Raw genomic sequence first — 19,736 nt, 5'->3', positions numbered from 1 at the left:
GTTTGACTCCTGTTGTGTGAATCTGTGTTTGACTCCTGTTGTGTGTATCTGTGTTTGACTCCTGTTGTGTGTATCTGTGTTTGACTCCTGTTGTGTGTATCAGTGTTTGACTCCTGTTGTGTGTATCAGTGTTTGACTCCTGTTGTGTGTATCAGTGTTTGACTCCTGTTGTGTGAATCAGTGTTTGACCTTGGTCTATAACTATCCCACGTTAGTGTGTCTGTGGCTGCTAAATCAAATCAGTCTTTATTTAAAACCGTAACACTTTCCAGGAAACCATCAAATGAAAGTGGTAAAATCAAACAGGAAGTACTAAAGGACTAAGAAGATGGTATGTTTTCTCTCTCTCAGTGCATAGTGACGGTGCTGTATGTTGTCTCTCTCAGTGCATAGTGACGGTGCTGTATGTTGTCTCTCTCAGTGCATAGTGACGGTGCTGTATGTTGTCTCTCTCAGTGCATAGTGACGGTGCTGTATGTTGTCTCTCTCAGTGCATAGTGACGGTGCTGTATGTTCTCTCTCTCTCTCTCTGTACTTAATGACGGTGCTGTATGTTGTCTCTCTCTGTACATAATGACGGTGCTGTATGTTGTCTCTCTCAGTACATAATGACGGTGCTGTATGTTGCCTCTCTCTCAGTACATAGTGATGGTGCTGTATGTTCTCTCTCTCTCTCAGTACATAGTGACGGTGCTGTATGTTGTCTCTCTCAGTGCATAGTGACGGTGCTGTATGTTGTCTCTCTCAGTACATAGTGACGGTGCTGTATGTTGTCTCTCTCAGTACATAATGACGGTGCTGTATGTTCTCTCTCTCTCAGTGCATAGTGACGGTGCTGTATGTTCTCTCTCTCTCAGTACATAATGACGGTGCTGTATGTTGTCTCTCTCAGTGCATAGTGACGGTGCTGTATGTTGTCTCTCTCTCTCAGTGCATAGTGACGGTGCTGTATGTTGTCTCTCTCTCTCAGTGCATAGTGACGGTGCTGTATGTTGTCTCTCTCTCTCAGTGCATAGTGACGGTGCTGTATGTTGTCTCTCTCGGTGCATAGTGACGGTGCTGTATGTTGTCTCTCTCTCTCAGTGCATAGTGACGGTGCTGTATGTTCTCTTGATAGAAGCATTTCTATGTTTAAAGATAATGATTAAATAATTCTTCCCTGAAACCTAATTATTAGTGATATGGTTTATGTAGCCTGTATAATGAGTAACTAAAATGTTAAGCATAAATCAAACTAGGTTGGGTGGGGAAGAGAGGAATGTTAGTGTGTGTGTTTAAGTAAACACCAAGAACCGTTAAACTGTGGTTGACCTGCCCTAGCTTGAACTCTGAGGGTTTATGATACCGTGAGGGAAAAAAGTATTTGATCCCCTGCTGGTTTTGTACATTTGCCCACTGACAAAGAAATGATCAGTCTATAATTTTAATAGTACGTTTATTTGAACAGAAAGAGACAAAATAACAACAAAAAAATCTAGAAAAAACGCATGTCAAAAATATTATAAATTGATTTGTATTTTAATGAGGGAAATAAGTATTTGACCCCTCTGCAAAACATGACTTAGTACTTGGTGGCAAAAACCTTGTTGGCAATCATAGAGTTCAGACATTTCTTGTAGTTGGCCACCAGGTTTGCACACATCTCAGGAGGGATTTTGTCCCACTCCTCTTTGCAGATCTTCTCCAAGTCATTAAGGTTTCAAGGCTGACGTTTGGCAACTCGAACCTTTAGCTCCCTCCACAGATTTTCTATGGGATTAAGGTCTGGAGACTGGCTAGGCCACTCCAGGACCTTAATGTGCTTCTTCTTGAGCCACTCCTTTGTTCCCTTGGCCGTGTGTTTTGGGTCATTGTCATGCTGGAATACCCATCCACGACCCATTTTCAATGCCCTGGCTGAGGGAAGAAGGTTCTCACCCAAGATTTGACGGTACATGACGGCGTCCCTTTGATGCGGTGAAGTTGTCCTGTCCCCTTAGAAGAAAAACACCCCCAAAGCATAATGTTTCCACCTCCATGTTTGACGGTGGGGATGGTGTTCTTGGGGTCATAGGCAGCATTCCTCCTCCTCCAAACACGGCGAGTTGAGTTGATGCCAAAGAGCTCCATTTTGGTCTCATCTGACCACAACACTTTCACCCAGTTGTCCTCTGAATCATTCAGATGTTCATTGGCAAACTTCAGACGGGCATGTATATGTGCTTTCTTGAGCAGGGGGACCTTGCGGGCGCTGCAGGATTTCAGTCCTTCACGGCGTAGTGTGTTACCAATTGTTTTCTTGGTGACTATGGTCCCAGCTGCCTTGAGATCATTGACAAGATCCTCCTGTGTAGTTCTGGGCTGATTCCTCACCGTTCTCATGATCATTGCAACTCCACGAGGTGAGATCTTGCATGGAGCCCCAGGCCGAGGGAGATTGACAGTTCTTTTGTGTTTCTTCCATTTGCGAATAATCGCACCAACTGTTGTCACCTTCTCACCAAGCTGCTTGGCGATGGTCTTGTAGCCCATTCCAGCCTTGTGTAGGTCTACAATCTTGTCCCTGACATCCTTGGAGAGCTCTTTGGTCTTGGCCATGGTGGAGAGTTTGGAATCTGATTGATTGATTGCTTCTGTGGACAGGGGTCTTTTATACAGGTAACAAGGTGAGATTAGGAGCACACCCTTTAAGAGTGTGCTCCTAATCTCAGCTCATTACCTGTATAAAAGACACCTGAGAGCCAGAAATCTTTCTGATTGAGAGGGGGTCAAATACTTATTTCTCTCATTAAAATGCAGATCAATTTATAACATTTTTGACATGCGTTCTTCTGGATTTTTTTGTTTATTCTGTCTCTCACTGTTCAAATAAACCTACCATTAAATTTATAGACTGATCATTTCTTTGTCACTGGGCAAACGTACAAAATCAGCAGGGGATCAAATACTTTTTTCCCTCACTGTATGAGAGAGAGTACCTCTCAAGGTTTCCCTAATCTCAGAGGAATGAAACTGTCGGCTGGGTAATGATCTACAGTGTTGAGAGTTCTGAGGAAGAAGATAACTAACTCTCCTTAATGTTCGTGTGTATGTGTGTGTGTGTCACGCCCTGGCCATAGAGAGGGTTTTGTTCTCTATTTTGGTTAGGCCAGGGTGTGACTAGGGTGGGCATTCTATGTACCCTTTTCTATGTTTTGTGTATTTCTTTGTTTTGGCCGGGTATGGTTCTCAATCAGGGACAGCTGTCTATCGTTGTCTCTGATTGGGAGCCATACTTAGGTAGTCTTTTCCCACAGGGTTTTTGTGGGTAGTTGGTTTCTAGTATAGTCAATGCACCTTACTGGACTGTTTTTGTTGTTTGTTTTGTATTGATTAAGTGTTTTCTTTAATAATAAGAGGATGAGCACTTTACCCCTGCGTTTTGGTCCCCCTTCACCGATGCTTGTTACAGTGCGTAAATAAGGAGCCTGGTATATAATAGATGTTTTTGTACAAATGACTTCAGAGCGCCTCGTGAATAAACATTTTTGACTATTGTAAGCTGGGACTCTGTCTGTGTCATTTAACCGGAATCTTACAAACTCTGAGTTGCAGACTGAGTATTTTAATTGAAGTTCAGTTTATGAACAGTGAGAACATAATTCTCATAACATCTTTCTCTCTCTCAGTGCATAGTGACGGTGCTGTATGTTTACTCTCTCTGTGCATAGTGACGGTGCTGTATGTTCTCTCTCTCAGTACATAGTGATGGTGCTGTATGTTGTCTCTGTCAGTGCATAGTGACGGTGCTGTATGTTGTCTCTCTGTGCATAGTGACGGTGCTGTATGTTGTCTCTCTGTGCATAGTGACGGTGCTGTATGTTCTCTCTCTCTGTGCATAATGACGGTGCTGTATTTTGTCTCTCTCAGTAAATAATGACGGTGCTGTATGTTCTCTCTCTCTGTGCATAATGACGGTGCTGTATTTTGTCTCTCTCAGCACATAATGACGGTGCTGTATGTTGTCTCTCTCAGTACATAGTGACAGTGCTGTATGTTGTCTCTCTCTGTGCATAATGACGGTGCTGTATGTTGTCTCTCTCAGTGCATAGTGACGGTGCTGTATGTTGTCTCTCTCAGTACATAGTGACGGTGCTGTATGTTCTCTCTCTCTCTGTGCATAATGACTGTGCATAATGACTGTGCTGTATGTTGTCTCTCTCTGTGCATAATGACGGTGCTGTATGTTGTCTCTCTCTTTGCATAGTGACGGTGCTGTATGTTGTCTCTCTCACTACATAGTGACGGTGCTGTATGTTCTCTCTCAGTACATAGTGATGGTGCTGTATGTTCTCTCTCTCTCACTGCATAGTGACGGTGCTGTATGTTCTCTCTCTCTCAGTGCATAGTGACGGTGCTGTATGTTCTCTCTCTGTGCATAGTGACGGTGCTGTATGTTCTCTCTCTCTGTGCATAGTGACGGTGCTGTATGTTGTCTCTCTCTGTGCATAGTGACGGTGCTGTATGTTGTCTCTCTCTCTCAGTACATAGTGACGGTGCTGTATGTTGTCTCTCTCTCTCAGTACATAATGACGGTGCTGTATGTTGTCTCTCTCTCTCAGTGCATAGTGACGGTGCTGTATGTTGTCTCTCTCTGTGCATAGTGACGGTGCTGTATGTTCTCTCTCTCTCAGTACATAGTGACGGTGCTGTATGTTCTCCCTCTCAGTACATAGTGACGGTGCTGTATGTTGTCTCTCTCTCTCAGTACATAGTGACGGTGCTGTATGTTCTCTCTCTCTCAGTACATAGTGACGGTGCTGTATGTTCTCTCTCTCAGTACATAGTGACGGTGCTGTATGTTGTCTCTCTCAGTGCATAATGACGGTGCTGTATGTTCTCTCTCTCTCAGTATATAGTGACCGTGTTGTATGTTGTCTCTCTCAGTACATAGTGACGGTGCTGTATGTTGTCTCTCTCAGTACATAGTGACGGTGCTGTATGTTCTCTCTCTCAGTACATAGTGATGGTGCTGTATGTTGTCTCTCTCAGTGCATAGTGACGGTACTGTATGTTGTCTCTCTGTGCATAGTGACGGTGCTGTATGTTCTCTCTCTCTGTGCATAGTGACGGTGCTGTATGTTGTCTCTCTGTGCATAGTGACGGTGCTGTATGTTGTCTCTCTCAGTGCATAGTGACGGTGCTGTATGTTGTCTCTCTCAGTGCATAATGACGGTGCTGTACGTTCTCTCTCTCAGTGCATAGTGACGGTGCTATATGTTGTCTCTCTCTCTCTCTCAGTACATAGTGACGGTGCTGTATGTTGTCTCTCTCTCTCAGTACATAATGACGGTGCTGTATGTTGTCTCTCTCTCTCAGTACACAGTGACGGTGCTGTATGTTGTCTCTCTCAGTGCATAGTGACGGTGCTGTATGTTGTCTCTCTCAGTACATAATGACGGTGCTGTATGTTCTCTCTCTCAGTGCATAGTGACGGTGCTATATGTTGTCTCTCTCTCTCTCTCTCTCTCAGTACATAGTGACGGTGCTGTATGTTGTCTCTCTCTCTCTCTCTCTCTCTCTCTCTCTCTCAGTACATAGTGACGGTGCTGTATGTTGTCTCTCTCTCTCAGTACACAATGACGGTGCTGTATGTTGTCTCTCTCTCTCAGTATATAGTGACGGTGCTGTATGTTGTCTCTCTCTCTCTCTCAGTGCATAGTGACGGTGCTGTATGTTGTCTCTCTGTGCATAGTGACGGTGCTGTATGTTGTCTCTCTCAGTGCATAGTGACGGTGCTGTATGTTGTCTCTCTCTCTCAGTACATAGTGACGGTGCTGTATGTTGTCTCTCTCTCTCAGTACATAGTGACGGTGCTGTATGTTGTCTCTCTCTCTCTCAGTACATAGTGACGGTGCTGCATGTTGTCTCTCTGTGCATAGTGACGGTGCTGTATGTTGTCTCTCTCAGTGCATAGTGACGGTGCTGTATGTTGTCTCTCTCTCTCAGTACATAGTGACGGTGCTGTATGTTCTCTCTCTCTGTGCATAATGACGGTGCTGTATGTTGTCTCTCTCTCTCAGTACATAGTGACGGTGCTGTATGTTGTCTCTCTCTCTCTCAGTACATAGTGACGGTGCTGCATGTTGTCTCTCTGTGCATAGTGACGGTGCTGTATGTTGTCTCTCTCTATGCATAATGACGGTGCTGTATGTTCTCTCTCTCAGTACATAGTGATGGTGCTGTATGTTGTCTCTCTCAGTGCATAGTGACGGTGCTGTATGTTGTCTCTCTGTGCATAATGACGGTGCTGTATTTTGTCTCTCTCAGCGCATAATGACGGTGCTGTATGTTGTCTCTCTCAGTACATAGTGACAGTGCTGTATGTTGTCTCTCTCTGTGCATAATGACGGTGCTGTATGTTGTCTCTCTCAGTGCATAGTGACGGTGCTGTATGTTGTCTCTCTCAGTACATAGTGACGGTGCTGTATGTTCTCTCTCTCTCTGTGCATAATGACTGTGCATAATGACTGTGCTGTATGTTGTCTCTCTCTGTGCATAATGACGGTGCTGTATGTTGTCTCTCTCAGTGCATAGTGACGGTGCTGTATGTTCTCTCTCAGTACATAGTGATGGTGCTGTATGTTCTCTCTCTCTCACTGCATAGTGACGGTGCTGTATGTTGTCTCTCTCAGTGCATAGTGACGGTGCTGTATGTTGTCTCTCAGTAAGTAGTGACGGTGCTGTATGTTCTCTCTCTGTGCATAGTGACGGTGCTGTATGTTCTCTCTTTCTCTCTGTGCATAGTGACGGTGCTGTATGTTGTCTCTCTCTGTGCATAGTGACGGTGCTGTATGTTGTCTCTCTCTCTCAGTACATAATGACGGTGCTGTATGTTGTCTCTCTCTCTCAGTGCATAGTGACGGTGCTGTATGTTGTCTCTCTCTGTGCATAGTGACGGTGCTGTATGTTGTCTCTCTCTGTGCATAGTGACGGTGCTGTATGTTCTCTCTCTCTCAGTACATAGTGACGGTGCTGTATGTTCTCCCTCTCAGTACATAGTGACGGTGCTGTATGTTGTCTCTCTCTCTCAGTACATAGTGACGGTGCTGTATGTTCTCTCTCTCAGTACATAGTGACGGTGCTGTATGTTCTCTCTCTCAGTACATAGTGACGGGGCTGTATGTTCTCTCTCTCTCAGTACATAGTGACGGTGCTGTATGTTCTCTCTCTCAGTACATAGTGACGGTGCTGTATGTTGTCTCTCTCAGTGTATAGTGACGGTGCTGTATGTTCTCTCTCTCTCAGTATATAGTGACCGTGTTGTATGTTGTCTCTCTCAGTACATAGTGACGGTGCTGTATGTTGTCTCTCTCAGTACATAGTGACGGTGCTGTATGTTCTCTCTCTCAGTACATAGTGATGGTGCTGTATGTTGTCTCTCTCAGTGCATAGTGACGGTACTGTATGTTGTCTCTCTGTGCATAGTGACGGTGCTGTATGTTCTCTCTCTCTGTGCATAGTGACGGTGCTGTATGTTGTCTCTGTGCATAGTGACGGTGCTGTATGTTGTCTCTCTCAGTGCATAATGACGGTGCTGTACGTTCTCTCTCTCAGTGCATAGTGACGGTGCTATATGTTGTCTCTCTCTCTCTCTCAGTACATAGTGACGGTGCTGTATGTTGTCTCTCTCTCTCAGTACATAATGACGGTGCTGTATGTTGTCTCTCTCTCTCAGTACACAGTGACGGTGCTGTATGTTGTCTCTCTCAGTGCATAGTGACGGTGCTGTATGTTGTCTCTCTCAGTACATAATGACGGTGCTGTATGTTCTCTCTCTCAGTGCATAGTGACGGTGCTATATGTTGTCTCTCTCTCTCTCTCTCTCTCTCTCTCTCTCTCAGTACATAGTGACGGTGCTGTATGTTGTCTCTCTCTCTCTCTCTCTCTCAGTACATAGTGACGGTGCTGTATGTTGTCTCTCTCTCTCAGTACATAGTGACGGTGCTGTATGTTCCCTCTCTGTACATAGTGACGGTGCTGTATGTTGTCTCTCTCTCTCAGTACACAATGACGGTGCTGTATGTTGTCTCTCTCTCTCAGTACACAATGACGGTGCTGTATGTTGTCTCTCTCTCTCAGTATATAGTGACGGTGCTGTATGTTGTCTCTCTCTCTCTCTCTCAGTGCATAGTGACGGTGCTGTATGTTGTCTCTCTGTGCATAGTGACGGTGCTGTATGTTGTCTCTCTCAGTGCATAGTGACGGTGCTGTATGTTGTCTCTCTCTCTCAGTACATAGTGACGGTGCTGTATGTTCTCTCTCTCTGTGCATAATGACGGTGCTGTATGTTGTCTCTCTCTCTCAGTACATAGTGACGGTGCTGTATGTTGTCTCTCTCAGTACATAGTGACGGTGCTGCATGTTGTCTCTCTGTGCATAGTGACGGTGCTGTATGTTGTCTCTCTCTCTGTGCATAGTGACGGTGCTGTATGTTGTCTCTCTATGCATAATGACGGTGCTGTATGTTCTCTCTCTCAGTACATAGTGATGGTGCTGTATGTTGTCTCTCTCAGTGCATAGTGACGGTGCTGTATGTTGTCTCTCTGTGCATAGTGACGGTGCTGTATGTTCTCTCTCTCAGTACATAGTGATGGTGCTGTATGTTGTCTCTCTCAGTGCATAGTGACGGTGCTGTATGTTGTCTCTCTGTGCATAGTGACGGTGCTGTATGTTGTCTCTCTGTGCATAGTGACGGTGCTGTATGTTCTCTCTCTCTGTGCATAGTGACGGTGCTGTATGTTCTCTCTCTCTGTGCATAATGACGGTGCTGTATTTTGTCTCTCTCAGTAAATAATGACGGTGCTGTATGTTCTCTCTCTCTGTGCATAATGACGGTGCTGTATTTTGTCTCTCTCAGCACATAATGACGGTGCTGTATGTTGTCTCTCTCAGTACATAGTGACAGTGCTGTATGTTGTCTCTCTCTGTGCATAATGACGGTGCTGTATGTTGTCTCTCTCAGTGCATAGTGACGGTGCTGTATGTTGTCTCTCTCAGTACATAGTGACGGTGCTGTATGTTCTCTCTCTCTCTGTGCATAATGACTGTGCATAATGACTGTGCTGTATGTTGTCTCTCTCTGTGCATAATGACGGTGCTGTATGTTGTCTCTCTCAGTGCATAGTGACGGTGCTGTATGTTGTCTCTCTCACTACATAGTGACGGTGCTGTATGTTCTCTCTCAGTACATAGTGATGGTGCTGTATGTTCTCTCTCTCTCACTGCATAGTGACGGTGCTGTATGTTGTCTCTCTCTGTGCATAGTGACGGTGCTGTATGTTCTCTCTCTCTCAGTGCATAGTGACGGTGCTGTATGTTGTCTCTCAGTACATAGTGACGGTGCTGTATGTTCTCTCTCTGTGCATAGTGACGGTGCTGTATGTTCTCTCTCTCTCTCTGTGCATAGTGACGGTGCTGTATGTTGTCTCTCTCTGTGCATAGTGACGGTGCTGTATGTTGTCTCTCTCTCTGTGCATAATGACTGTGCATAATGACTGTGCTGTATGTTGTCTCTCTCTGTGCATAGTGACGGTGCTGTATGTTGTCTCTCTCAGTGCATAGTGACGGTGCTGTATGTTCTCTCTCAGTACATAGTGATGGTGCTGTATGTTCTCTCTCTGTCACTGCATAGTGACGGTGCTGTATGTTGTCTCTCTCAGTGCATAGTGACGGTGCTGTATGTTGTCTCTCAGTACATAGTGACGGTGCTGTATGTTCTCTCTCTGTGCATAGTGACGGTGCTGTATGTTCTCTCTTTCTCTCTGTGCATAGTGACGGTGCTGTATGTTGTCTCTCTCTGTGCATAGTGACGGTGCTGTATGTTGTCTCTCTCTCTCAGTACATAATGACGGTGCTGTATGTTGTCTCTCTCTCTCAGTGCATAGTGACGGTGCTGTATGTTGTCTCTCTCTGTGCATAGTGACGGTGCTGTATGTTGTCTCTCTCTGTGCATAGTGACGGTGCTGTATGTTCTCTCTCTCAGTACATAGTGACGGTGCTGTATGTTCTCCCTCTCAGTACATAGTGACGGTGCTGTATGTTGTCTCTCTCTCTCAGTACATAGTGACGGTGCTGTATGTTGTCTCTCTCTCTCTCAGTACATAGTGACGGTGCTGTATGTTCTCCCTCTCAGTACATAGTGACGGTGCTGTATGTTGTCTCTCTCTCTCAGTACATAGTGACGGTGCTGTATGTTCTCTCTCTCAGTACATAGTGACGGTGCTGTATGTTGTCTCTCTCAGTACATAGTGACGGTGCTGTATGTTCTCTCTCTCAGTACATAGTGATGGTGCTGTATGTTGTCTCTCTCAGTGCATAGTGACGGTACTGTATGTTGTCTCTCTGTGCATAGTGACGGTGCTGTATGTTCTTTCTCTCTGTGCATAGTGACGGTGCTGTAAGTTGTCTCTCTGTGCATAGTGACGGTGCTGTATGTTGTCTCTCTCAGTGCATAGTGACGGTGCTGTATGTTGTCTCTCTCAGTGCATAGTGACGGTGCTGTATGTTGTCTCTCTCAGTGCATAATGACGGTGCTGTACGTTCTCTCTCTCAGTGCATAGTGACGGTGCTATATGTTGTCTCTCTCTCTCTCTCAGTACATAGTGACGGTGCTGTATGTTGTCTCTCTCTCTCAGTACACAGTGACGGTGCTGTATGTTGTCTCTCTCAGTGCATAGTGACGGTGCTGTATGTTGTCTCTCTCAGTACATAATGACGGTGCTGTATGTTCTCTCTCTCAGTGCATAGTGACGGTGCTATATGTTGTCTCTCTCTCTCTCTCTCTCTCTCTCTCTCTCTCTCAGTACATAGTGACGGTGCTGTATGTTCTCTCTCTCTCTCTCTCTCTCTCTCTCTCTCTCTCTCTCTCTCTCTCTCTCTCTCTCTCTCTCTCTCAGTACATAGTGACGGTGCTGTATGTTGTCTCTCTCTCTCAGTACACAATGACGGTGCTGTATGTTGTCTCTCTCTCTCAGTATATAGTGACGGTGCTGTATGTTGTCTCTCTCTCTCTCAGTGCATAGTGACGGTGCTGTATGTTGTCTCTCTGTGCATAGTGACGGTGCTGTATGTTGTCTCTCTCAGTGCATAGTGACGGTGCTGTATGTTGTCTCTCTCTCTCAGTACATAGTGACGGTGCTGTATGTTCTCTCTCTCTGTGCATAATGACGGTGCTGTATGTTGTCTCTCTCTCTCAGTACATAGTGACGGTGCTGTATGTTGTCTCTCTCTCTCTCAGTACATAGTGACGGTGCTGCATGTTGTCTCTCTGTGCATAGTGACGGTGCTGTATGTTGTCTCTCTCTCTATGCATAATGACGGTGCTGTATGTTCTCTCTCTCAGTACATAGTGATGGTGCTGTATGTTGTCTCTCTCAGTGCATAGTGACGGTGCTGTATGTTGTCTCTCTGTGCATAGTGACGGTGCTGTATGTTCTCTCTCTCAGTACATAGTGATGGTGCTGTATGTTGTCTCTCTCAGTGCATAGTGACGGTGCTGTATGTTGTCTCTCTGAGCATAGTGACGGTGCTGTATGTTGTCTCTCTGTGCATAGTGACGGTGCTGTATGTTCTCTCTCTCTGTGCATAGTGACGGTGCTGTATGTTCTCTCTCTCTGTGCATAATGACGGTGCTGTATTTTGTCTCTCTCAGTAAATAATGACGGTGCTGTATGTTCTCTCTCTCTGTGCATAATGACGGTGCTGTATTTTGTCTCTCTCAGCACATAATGACGGTGCTGTATGTTGTCTCTCTCAGTACATAGTGACAGTGCTGTATGTTGTCTCTCTCTGTGCATAATGACGGTGCTGTATGTTGTCTCTCTCAGTGCATAGTGACGGTGCTGTATGTTGTCTCTCTCAGTACATAGTGACGGTGCTGTATGTTCTCTCTCTCTCTGTGCATAATGACTGTGCATAATGACTGTGCTGTATGTTGTCTCTCTCTGTGCATAATGACGGTGCTGTATGTTGTCTCTCTCTTTGCATAGTGACGGTGCTGTATGTTGTCTCTCTCACTACATAGTGACGGTGCTGTATGTTCTCTCTCAGTACATAGTGATGGTGCTGTATGTTCTCTCTCTCTCACTGCATAGTGACGGTGCTGTATGTTGTCCTCTCTCAGTGCATAGTGACGGTGCTGTATGTTGTCTCTCAGTACATAGTGACGGTGCTGTATGTTCTCTCTCTGTGCATAGTGACGGTGCTGTATGTTCTCTCTTTCTCTCTGTGCATAGTGACGGTGCTGTATGTTGTCTCTCTCTGTGCATAGTGACGGTGCTGTATGTTGTCTCTCTCTCTCAGTACATAATGACGGTGCTGTATGTTGTCTCTCTCTCTCAGTGCATAGTGACGGTGCTGTATGTTGTCTCTCTCTGTGCATAGTGACGGTGCTGTATGTTCTCTCTCTCTCTCAGTACATAGTGACGGTGCTGTATGTTCTCCCTCTCAGTACATAGTGACGGTGCTGTATGTTGTCTCTCTCTCTCAGTACATAGTGACGGTGCTGTATGTTGTCTCTCTCTCTCAGTACATAGTGACGGTGCTGTATGTTCTCTCTCTCTCAGTACATAGTAACGGTGCTGTATGTTCTCTCTCTCAGTACATAGTGACGGTGCTGTATGTTCTCTCTCTCAGTACATAGTGACGGTGCTGTATGTTGTCTCTCTCAGTACATAGTGACGGTGCTGTATGTTCTCTCTCTCAGTACATAGTGATGGTGCTGTATGTTGTCTCTCTCAGTGCATAGTGACGGTACTGTATGTTGTCTCTCTGTGCATAGTGACGGTGCTGTATGTTCTTTCTCTCTGTGCATAGTGACGGTGCTGTATGTTGTCTCTCTGTGCATAGTGACGGTGCTTGTATGTTGTCTCTCTCAGTGCATAGTGACGGTGCTGTATGTTGTCTCTCTCAGTGCATAGTGACGGTGCTGTATGTTGTCTGTCTCAGTGCATAATGACGGTGCTGTACGTTCTCTCTCTCAGTGCATAGTGACGGTGCTATATGTTGTCTCTCTCTCTCTCTCAGTACATAGTGACGGTGCTGTATGTTGTCTCTCTCTCTCAGTACATAATGACGGTGCTGTATGTTGTCTCTCTCTCTCAGTACACAGTGACGGTGCTGTATGTTGTCTCTCTCAGTGCATAGTGACGGTGCTCTATGTTGCTCTCTCTCTCTCGCCTCAGTACATAGTGAACGGGTGCTGTATGTTGTCTCTCTCTCTCAGTACATAATGACGGTGCTGTATGTTGTCTCTCTCTCTCAGTACACAGTGACGGTGCTGTATGTTGTCTCTCTCAGTGCATAGTGACGGTGCTGTATGTTGTCTCTCTCAGTACATAATGACGGTGCTGTATGTTCTCTCTCTCAGTGCATAGTGACGGTGCTATATGTTGTCTCTCTCTCTCTCTCTCTCTCTCTCTCTCTCTCTCTCTCTCTCTCCAGTACATAGTGACGGTGCTGTATGTTCTCTCTCCCTCTCTCTCTCTCTCTCTCTCTCTCTCTCTCTCTCTCTCTCTCTCTCTCTCTCTCTCTCTCTCTCTCTCTCAGTACATAGTGACGGTGCTGTATGTTGTCTCTCTCTCTCAGTACACAATGACGGTGCTGTATGTTGTCTCTCTCTCTCAGTATATAGTGACGGTGCTGTATGTTGTCTCTCTCTCTCTCAGTGCATAGTGAACGGTGCTGTATGTTGTCTCTCTGTGCATAGTGACGGTGCTGTATGTTTGTCTCTCTCAGTGCATAGTGACGGTGCTGTATGTTGTCTCTCTCTCTCAGTACATAGTGACGGTGCTGTATGTTCTCTCTCTCTGTGCATAATGACGGTGCTGTATGTTGTCTCTCTCTCTCAGTACATAGTGACGGTGCTGTATGTTGTCTCTCTCTCTCTCAGTACATAGTGACGGTGCTGCATGTTGTCTCTCTGTGCATAGTGACGGTGCTGTATGTTGTCTCTCTCTCTATGCATAATGACGGTGCTGTATGTTCTCTCTCTCAGTACATAGTGATGGTGCTGTATGTTGTCTCTCTCAGTGCATAGTGACGGTGCTGTATGTTGTCTCTCTGTGCATAGTGACGGTGCTGTATGTTCTCTCTCTCAGTACATAGTGATGGTGCTGTATGTTGTCTCTCTCAGTGCATAGTGACGGTGCTGTATGTTGTCTCTCTGTGCATAGTGACGGTGCTGTATGTTGTCTCTCTGTGCATAGTGACGGTGCTGTATGTTCTCTCTCTCTGTGCATAGTGACGGTGCTGTATGTTCTCTCTCTCTGTGCATAATGACGGTGCTGTATTTTGTCTCTCTCAGTAAATAATGACGGTGCTGTATGTTCTCTCTCTCTGTGCATAATGACGGTGCTGTATTTTGTCTCTCTCAGCACATAATGACGGTGCTGTATGTTGTCTCTCTCAGTACATAGTGACAGTGCTGTATGTTGTCTCTCTCTGTGCATAATGACGGTGCTGTATGTTGTCTCTCTCAGTGCATAGTGACGGTGCTGTATGTTGTCTCTCTCAGTACATAGTGACGGTGCTGTATGTTCTCTCTCTCTCTGTGCATAATGACTGTGCATAATGACTGTGCTGTATGTTGTCTCTCTCTGTGCATAATGACGGTGCTGTATGTTGTCTCTCTCTTTGCATAGTGACGGTGCTGTATGTTGTCTCTCTCACTACATAGTGACGGTGCTGTATGTTCTCTCTCAGTACATAGTGATGGTGCTGTATGTTCTCTCTCTCTCACTGCATAGTGACGGTGCTGTATGTTGTCTCTCTCAGTGCATAGTGACGGTGCTGTATGTTGTCTCTCAGTACATAGTGACGGTGCTGTATGTTCTCTCTCTGTGCATAGTGACGGTGCTGTATGTTCTCTCTTTCTCTCTGTGCATAGTGACGGTGCTGTATGTTGTCTCTCTCTGTGCATAGTGACGGTGCTGTATGTTGTCTCTCTCTCTCAGTACATAATGACGGTGCTGTATGTTGTCTCTCTCTCTCAGTGCATAGTGACGGTGCTGTATGTTGTCTCTCTCTGTGCATAGTGACGGTGCTGTATGTTGTCTCTCTCTGTGCATAGTGACGGTGCTGTATGTTCTCTCTCTCTCTCAGTACATAGTGACGGTGCTGTATGTTCTCCCTCTCAGTACATAGTGACGGTGCTGTATGTTGTCTCTCTCTCTCAGTACATAGTGACGGTGCTGTATGTTCTCTCTCTCTCAGTACATAGTAACGGTGCTGTATGTTCTCTCTCTCAGTACATAGTGACGGTGCTGTATGTTCTCTCTCTCAGTACATAGTGACGGTGCTGTATGTTGTCTCTCTCAGTACATAGTGACGGTGCTGTATGTTCTCTCTCTCTCAGTATATAGTGACCGTGTTGTATGTTGTCTCTCTCAGTACATAGTGACGGTGCTGTATGTTGTCTCTCTCAGTACATAGTGACGGTGCTGTATGTTCTCTCTCTCAGTACATAGTGACGGTGCTGTATGTTGTCTCTCTCAGTGCATAGTGACGGTACTGTATGTTGTCTCTCTGTGCATAGTGACGGTGCTGTATGTTCTCTCTCTCTGTGCATAGTGACGGTGCTGTATGTTGTCTCTCTGTGCATAGTGACGGTGCTGTATGTTGTCTCTCTCAGTGCATAGTGACGGTGCTGTATGTTTTCTCTCTCAGTGCATAATGACGGTGCTGTACGTTCTCTCTCTCAGTGCATAGTGACGGTGCTATATGTTGTCTCTCTCTCAGTACATAGTGACGGTGCTGTATGTTGTCTCTCTCTCTCAGTACACAGTGACGGTGCTGTATGTTGTCTCTCTCAGTACATAATGACGGTGCTGTATGTTCTCTCTCTCAGTGCATAGTGACGGTGCTATATGTTGTCTCTCTCTCTCTCTCTCTCTCAGTACATAGTGACGGTGCTGTATGTTGTCTCTCTCTCTCTCTCTCTCTCTCTCAGTACATAGTGACGGTGCTGTATGTTGTCTCTCTCTCTCAGTACACAATGACGGTGCTGTATGTTGTCTCTCTCTCTCAGTATATAGTGACGGTGCTGTATGTTGTCTCTCTCTCTCTCTCTCTCTCAGTGCATAGTGACGGTGCTGTATGTTGTCTCTCTGTGCATAGTGACGGTGCTGTATGTTGTCTCTCTCTCTCAGTACATAGTGACGGTGCTGTATGTTCTCTCTCTCTCTCAGTACATAGTGACGGTGCTGTATGTTCTCTCTCTCTGTGCATAATGACGGTGCTGTATGTTGTCTCTCTCTCTCAGTACATAGTGACGGTGCTGTATGTTGTCTCTCTCTCTCTCAGTACATAGTGACGGTGCTGCATGTTGTCTCTCTGTGCATAGTGACGGTGCTGTATGTTGTCTCTCTCTCTGTGCATAGTGACGGTGCTGTATGTTGTCTCTCTATGCATAATGACGGTGCTGTATGTTGTCTCTCTCTCAGTACATAATGACGGTGCTGTATGTTGTCTCTCTCTCTCTCTGTGCATAATGACGGTGCTGTATGTTGTCTCTCTCAGTACATAGTGACGGTGCTGTATATTCTCTCTCTCAGTACATAATGACGGTGCTGTATGTTGTCTCTCTCAGTACATAGTGACGGTGCTGTATGTTCTCTCTCTCTCAGTATATAGTGACCGTGTTGTATGTTGTCTCTCTCAGTACATAGTGACGGTGCTGTATGTTGTCTCTCTCAGTACATAGTGACGGTGCTGTATGTTCTCTCTCTCAGTACATAGTGATGGTGCTGTATGTTGTCTCTCTCAGTGCATAGTGACGGTACTGTATGTTGTCTCTCTGTGCATAGTGACGGTGCTGTATGTTCTCTCTCTCTGTGCATAGTGACGGTGCTGTATGTTGTCTCTCTGTGCATAGTGACGGTGCTGTATGTTGTCTCTCTCAGTGCATAGTGACGGTGCTGTATGTTGTCTCTCTCAGTGCATAATGACGGTGCTGTACGTTCTCTCTCTCAGTGCATAGTGACGGTGCTATATGTTGTCTCTCTCTCAGTACATAGTGACGGTGCTGTATGTTGTCTCTCTCTCTCAGTACACAGTGACGGTGCTGTATGTTGTCTCTCTCAGTGCATAGTGACGGTGCTGTATGTTGTCTCTCTCAGTACATAATGACGGTGCTGTATGTTCTCTCTCTCAGTGCATAGTGACGGTGCTATATGTTGTCTCTCTCTCTCTCTCTCTCTCTCTCTCTCTCTCTCAGTACATAGTGACGGTGCTGTATGTTGTCTCTCTCTCTCAGTACACAGTGACGGTGCTGTATGTTGTCTCTCTCTCTCTCAGTGCATTGTGATGGTGCTGTATGTTCTCTCTCTCAGTACATAGTGACGGTTCTGTATGTTGTCTCTCTCTCTCAGTACATAGTGACGGTGCTGTATGTTGTCTCTCTCTCTCTGTGCATAGTGACGGTGCTGTATGTTGTCTCTCTCTCTCTCAGTGCATAATGATGGTGCTGTATGTTCTCTTACTCTCTCAGTGCATAATGATGGTGCTGTATGTTCTCTTACTCTCTCAGTGCATAATGATGGTGCTGTATGTTATCTTTCTCTCTGTGCATAGTGACGGTGCTGTATGTTGTCTCTCTGTGCCTAGGGACGGTGCTGTATGTTCTCTCTCTCTCTCTGTGCATAGTGACAGTGCTGTATGTTGTCTCTCTCAGTACATAATGACGGTGCTGTATGTTGTCTCTCTCAGTGCATAGTGACGGTGCTGTATGTTGTCTCTCTCAGTACATAGTGACGGTGCTGTATGTTCTCTCTCTCTCTGTGCATAATGACTGTGCATAATGACTGTGCTGTATGTTGTCTCTCTCTGTGCATAATGACGGTGCTGTATGTTGTCTCTCTCAGTGCATAGTGACGGTGCTGTATGTTCTCTCTCAGTACATAGTGATGGTGCTGTATGTTGTCTCTCTCACTGCATAGTGACGGTGCTGTATGTTGTCTCTCTCAGTGCATAGTGACGGTGCTGTATGTTGTCTCTCAGTAAGTAGTGACGGTGCTGTATGTTCTCTCTCTGTGCATAGTGACGGTGCTGTATGTTCTCTCTTTCTCTCTGTGCATAGTGACGGTGCTGTATGTTGTCTCTCTCTGTGCATAGTGACCGTGCTGTATGTTGTCTCTCTCTCTCAGTACATAATGACGGTGCTGTATGTTGTCTCTCTCTCTCAGTGCATAGTGACGGTGCTGTATGTTGTCTCTCTCTGTGCATAGTGACGGTGCTGTATGTTGTCTCTCTCTGTGCATAGTGACGGTGCTGTATGTTCTCTCTCTCTCAGTACATTGTGACGGTGCTGTATGTTCTCCCTCTCAGTACATAGTGACGGTGCTGTATGTTGTCTCTCTCTCTCAGTACATAGTGACGGTGCTGTATGTTGTCTCTCTCTCTCAGTACATAGTGACGGTGCTGTATGTTCTCCCTCTCAGTACATAGTGACGGTGCTGTATGTTGTCTCTCTCTCTCAGTACATAGTGACGGTGCTGTATGTTGTCTCTCTCTCTCAGTACATAGTGACGGTGCTGTATGTTGTCTCTCTCAGTACATAGTGACGGTGCTGTATGTTCTCTCTCTCAGTACATAGTGATGGTGCTGTATGTTGTCTCTCTCAGTGCATAGTGACGGTACTGTATGTTCTCTCTCTCTGTGCATAGTGACGGTGCTGTATGTTGTCTCTCTGTGCATAGTGACGGTGCTGTATGTTGTCTCTCTCAGTACATAGTGACGGTGCTGTATGTTGTCTCTCTCAGTGCATAATGACGGTGCTGTACGTTCTCTCTCTTAGTGCATAGTGACGGTGCTATATGTTGTCTCTCTCTCTCTCTCAGTACATAATGACAGTGCTGTATGTTGTCTCTCTCTCTCAGTACACAGTGACGGTGCTGTATGTTGTCTCTCTCAGTGCATAGTGACGGTGCTGTATGTTGTCTCTCTCAGTACATAATGACGGTGCTGTATGTTCTCTCTCTCAGTGCATAGTGACGGTGCTATATGTTGTCTCTCTCTCTCTCTCTCTCTCTCTCTCTCTCTCTCTCAGTACATAGTGACGGTGCTGTATGTTGTCTCTCTCTCTCTCTCTCTCTCTCACTCTCTCTCTCTCTCTCTCTCTCTCTCTCTCAGTACATAGTGACGGTGCTGTATGTTGTCTCTCTCTCTCAGTACACAATGACGGTGCTGTATGTTGTCTCTCTCTCTCAGTATATAGTGACGGTGCTGTATGTTGTCTCTCTCTCTCTCAGTGCATAGTGACGGTGCTGTATGTTGTCTCTCTGTGCATAGTGACGGTGCTGTATGTTGTCTCTCTCAGTGCATAGTGACGGTGCTGTATGTTGTCTCTCTGTGCATAGTGACGGTGCTGTATGTTGTCTCTCTGTGCATAGTGACGGTGCTGTATGTTCTCTCTCTCTGTGCATAGTGACGGTGCTGTATGATCTCTCTCTCTGTGCATAAGGACGGTGCTGTATTTTGTCTCTCTCAGTAAATAATGACGGTGCTGTATGTTCTCTCTCTCTGTGCATAATGACGGTGCTGTATTTTGTCTCTCTCAGCACATAATGACGGTGCTGTATGTTGTCTCTCTCAGTACATAGTGACAGTGCTGTATGTTGTCTCTCTCTGTGCATAATGACGGTGCTGTATGTTGTCTCTCTCAGTGCATAGTGACGGTGCTGTATGTTGTCTCTCTCAGTACATAGTGACGGTGCTGTATG

General features: G+C 45.7%; 1 protein-coding gene across 1 annotated transcript in view; it reads left to right on the top strand.

Moving 5' to 3' along the window:
• Positions 1-19,736, top strand: part of LOC106595801 (large neutral amino acids transporter small subunit 1) — an 83,581-nt gene that overhangs the window by 12,232 nt on the left and 51,613 nt on the right. The window lies entirely within an intron of this gene.

Source organism: Salmo salar, chromosome 11 (genome assembly GCF_965601325.2).
Source record: "Salmo salar chromosome 11, fSalSal1, whole genome shotgun sequence".
Classification (NCBI taxonomy): domain Eukaryota; kingdom Metazoa; phylum Chordata; class Actinopteri; order Salmoniformes; family Salmonidae; genus Salmo; species Salmo salar.
The sequence above is the reverse complement of the archived record's forward strand: the minus strand, read 5'-3'. Positions and strand labels throughout refer to the sequence as shown.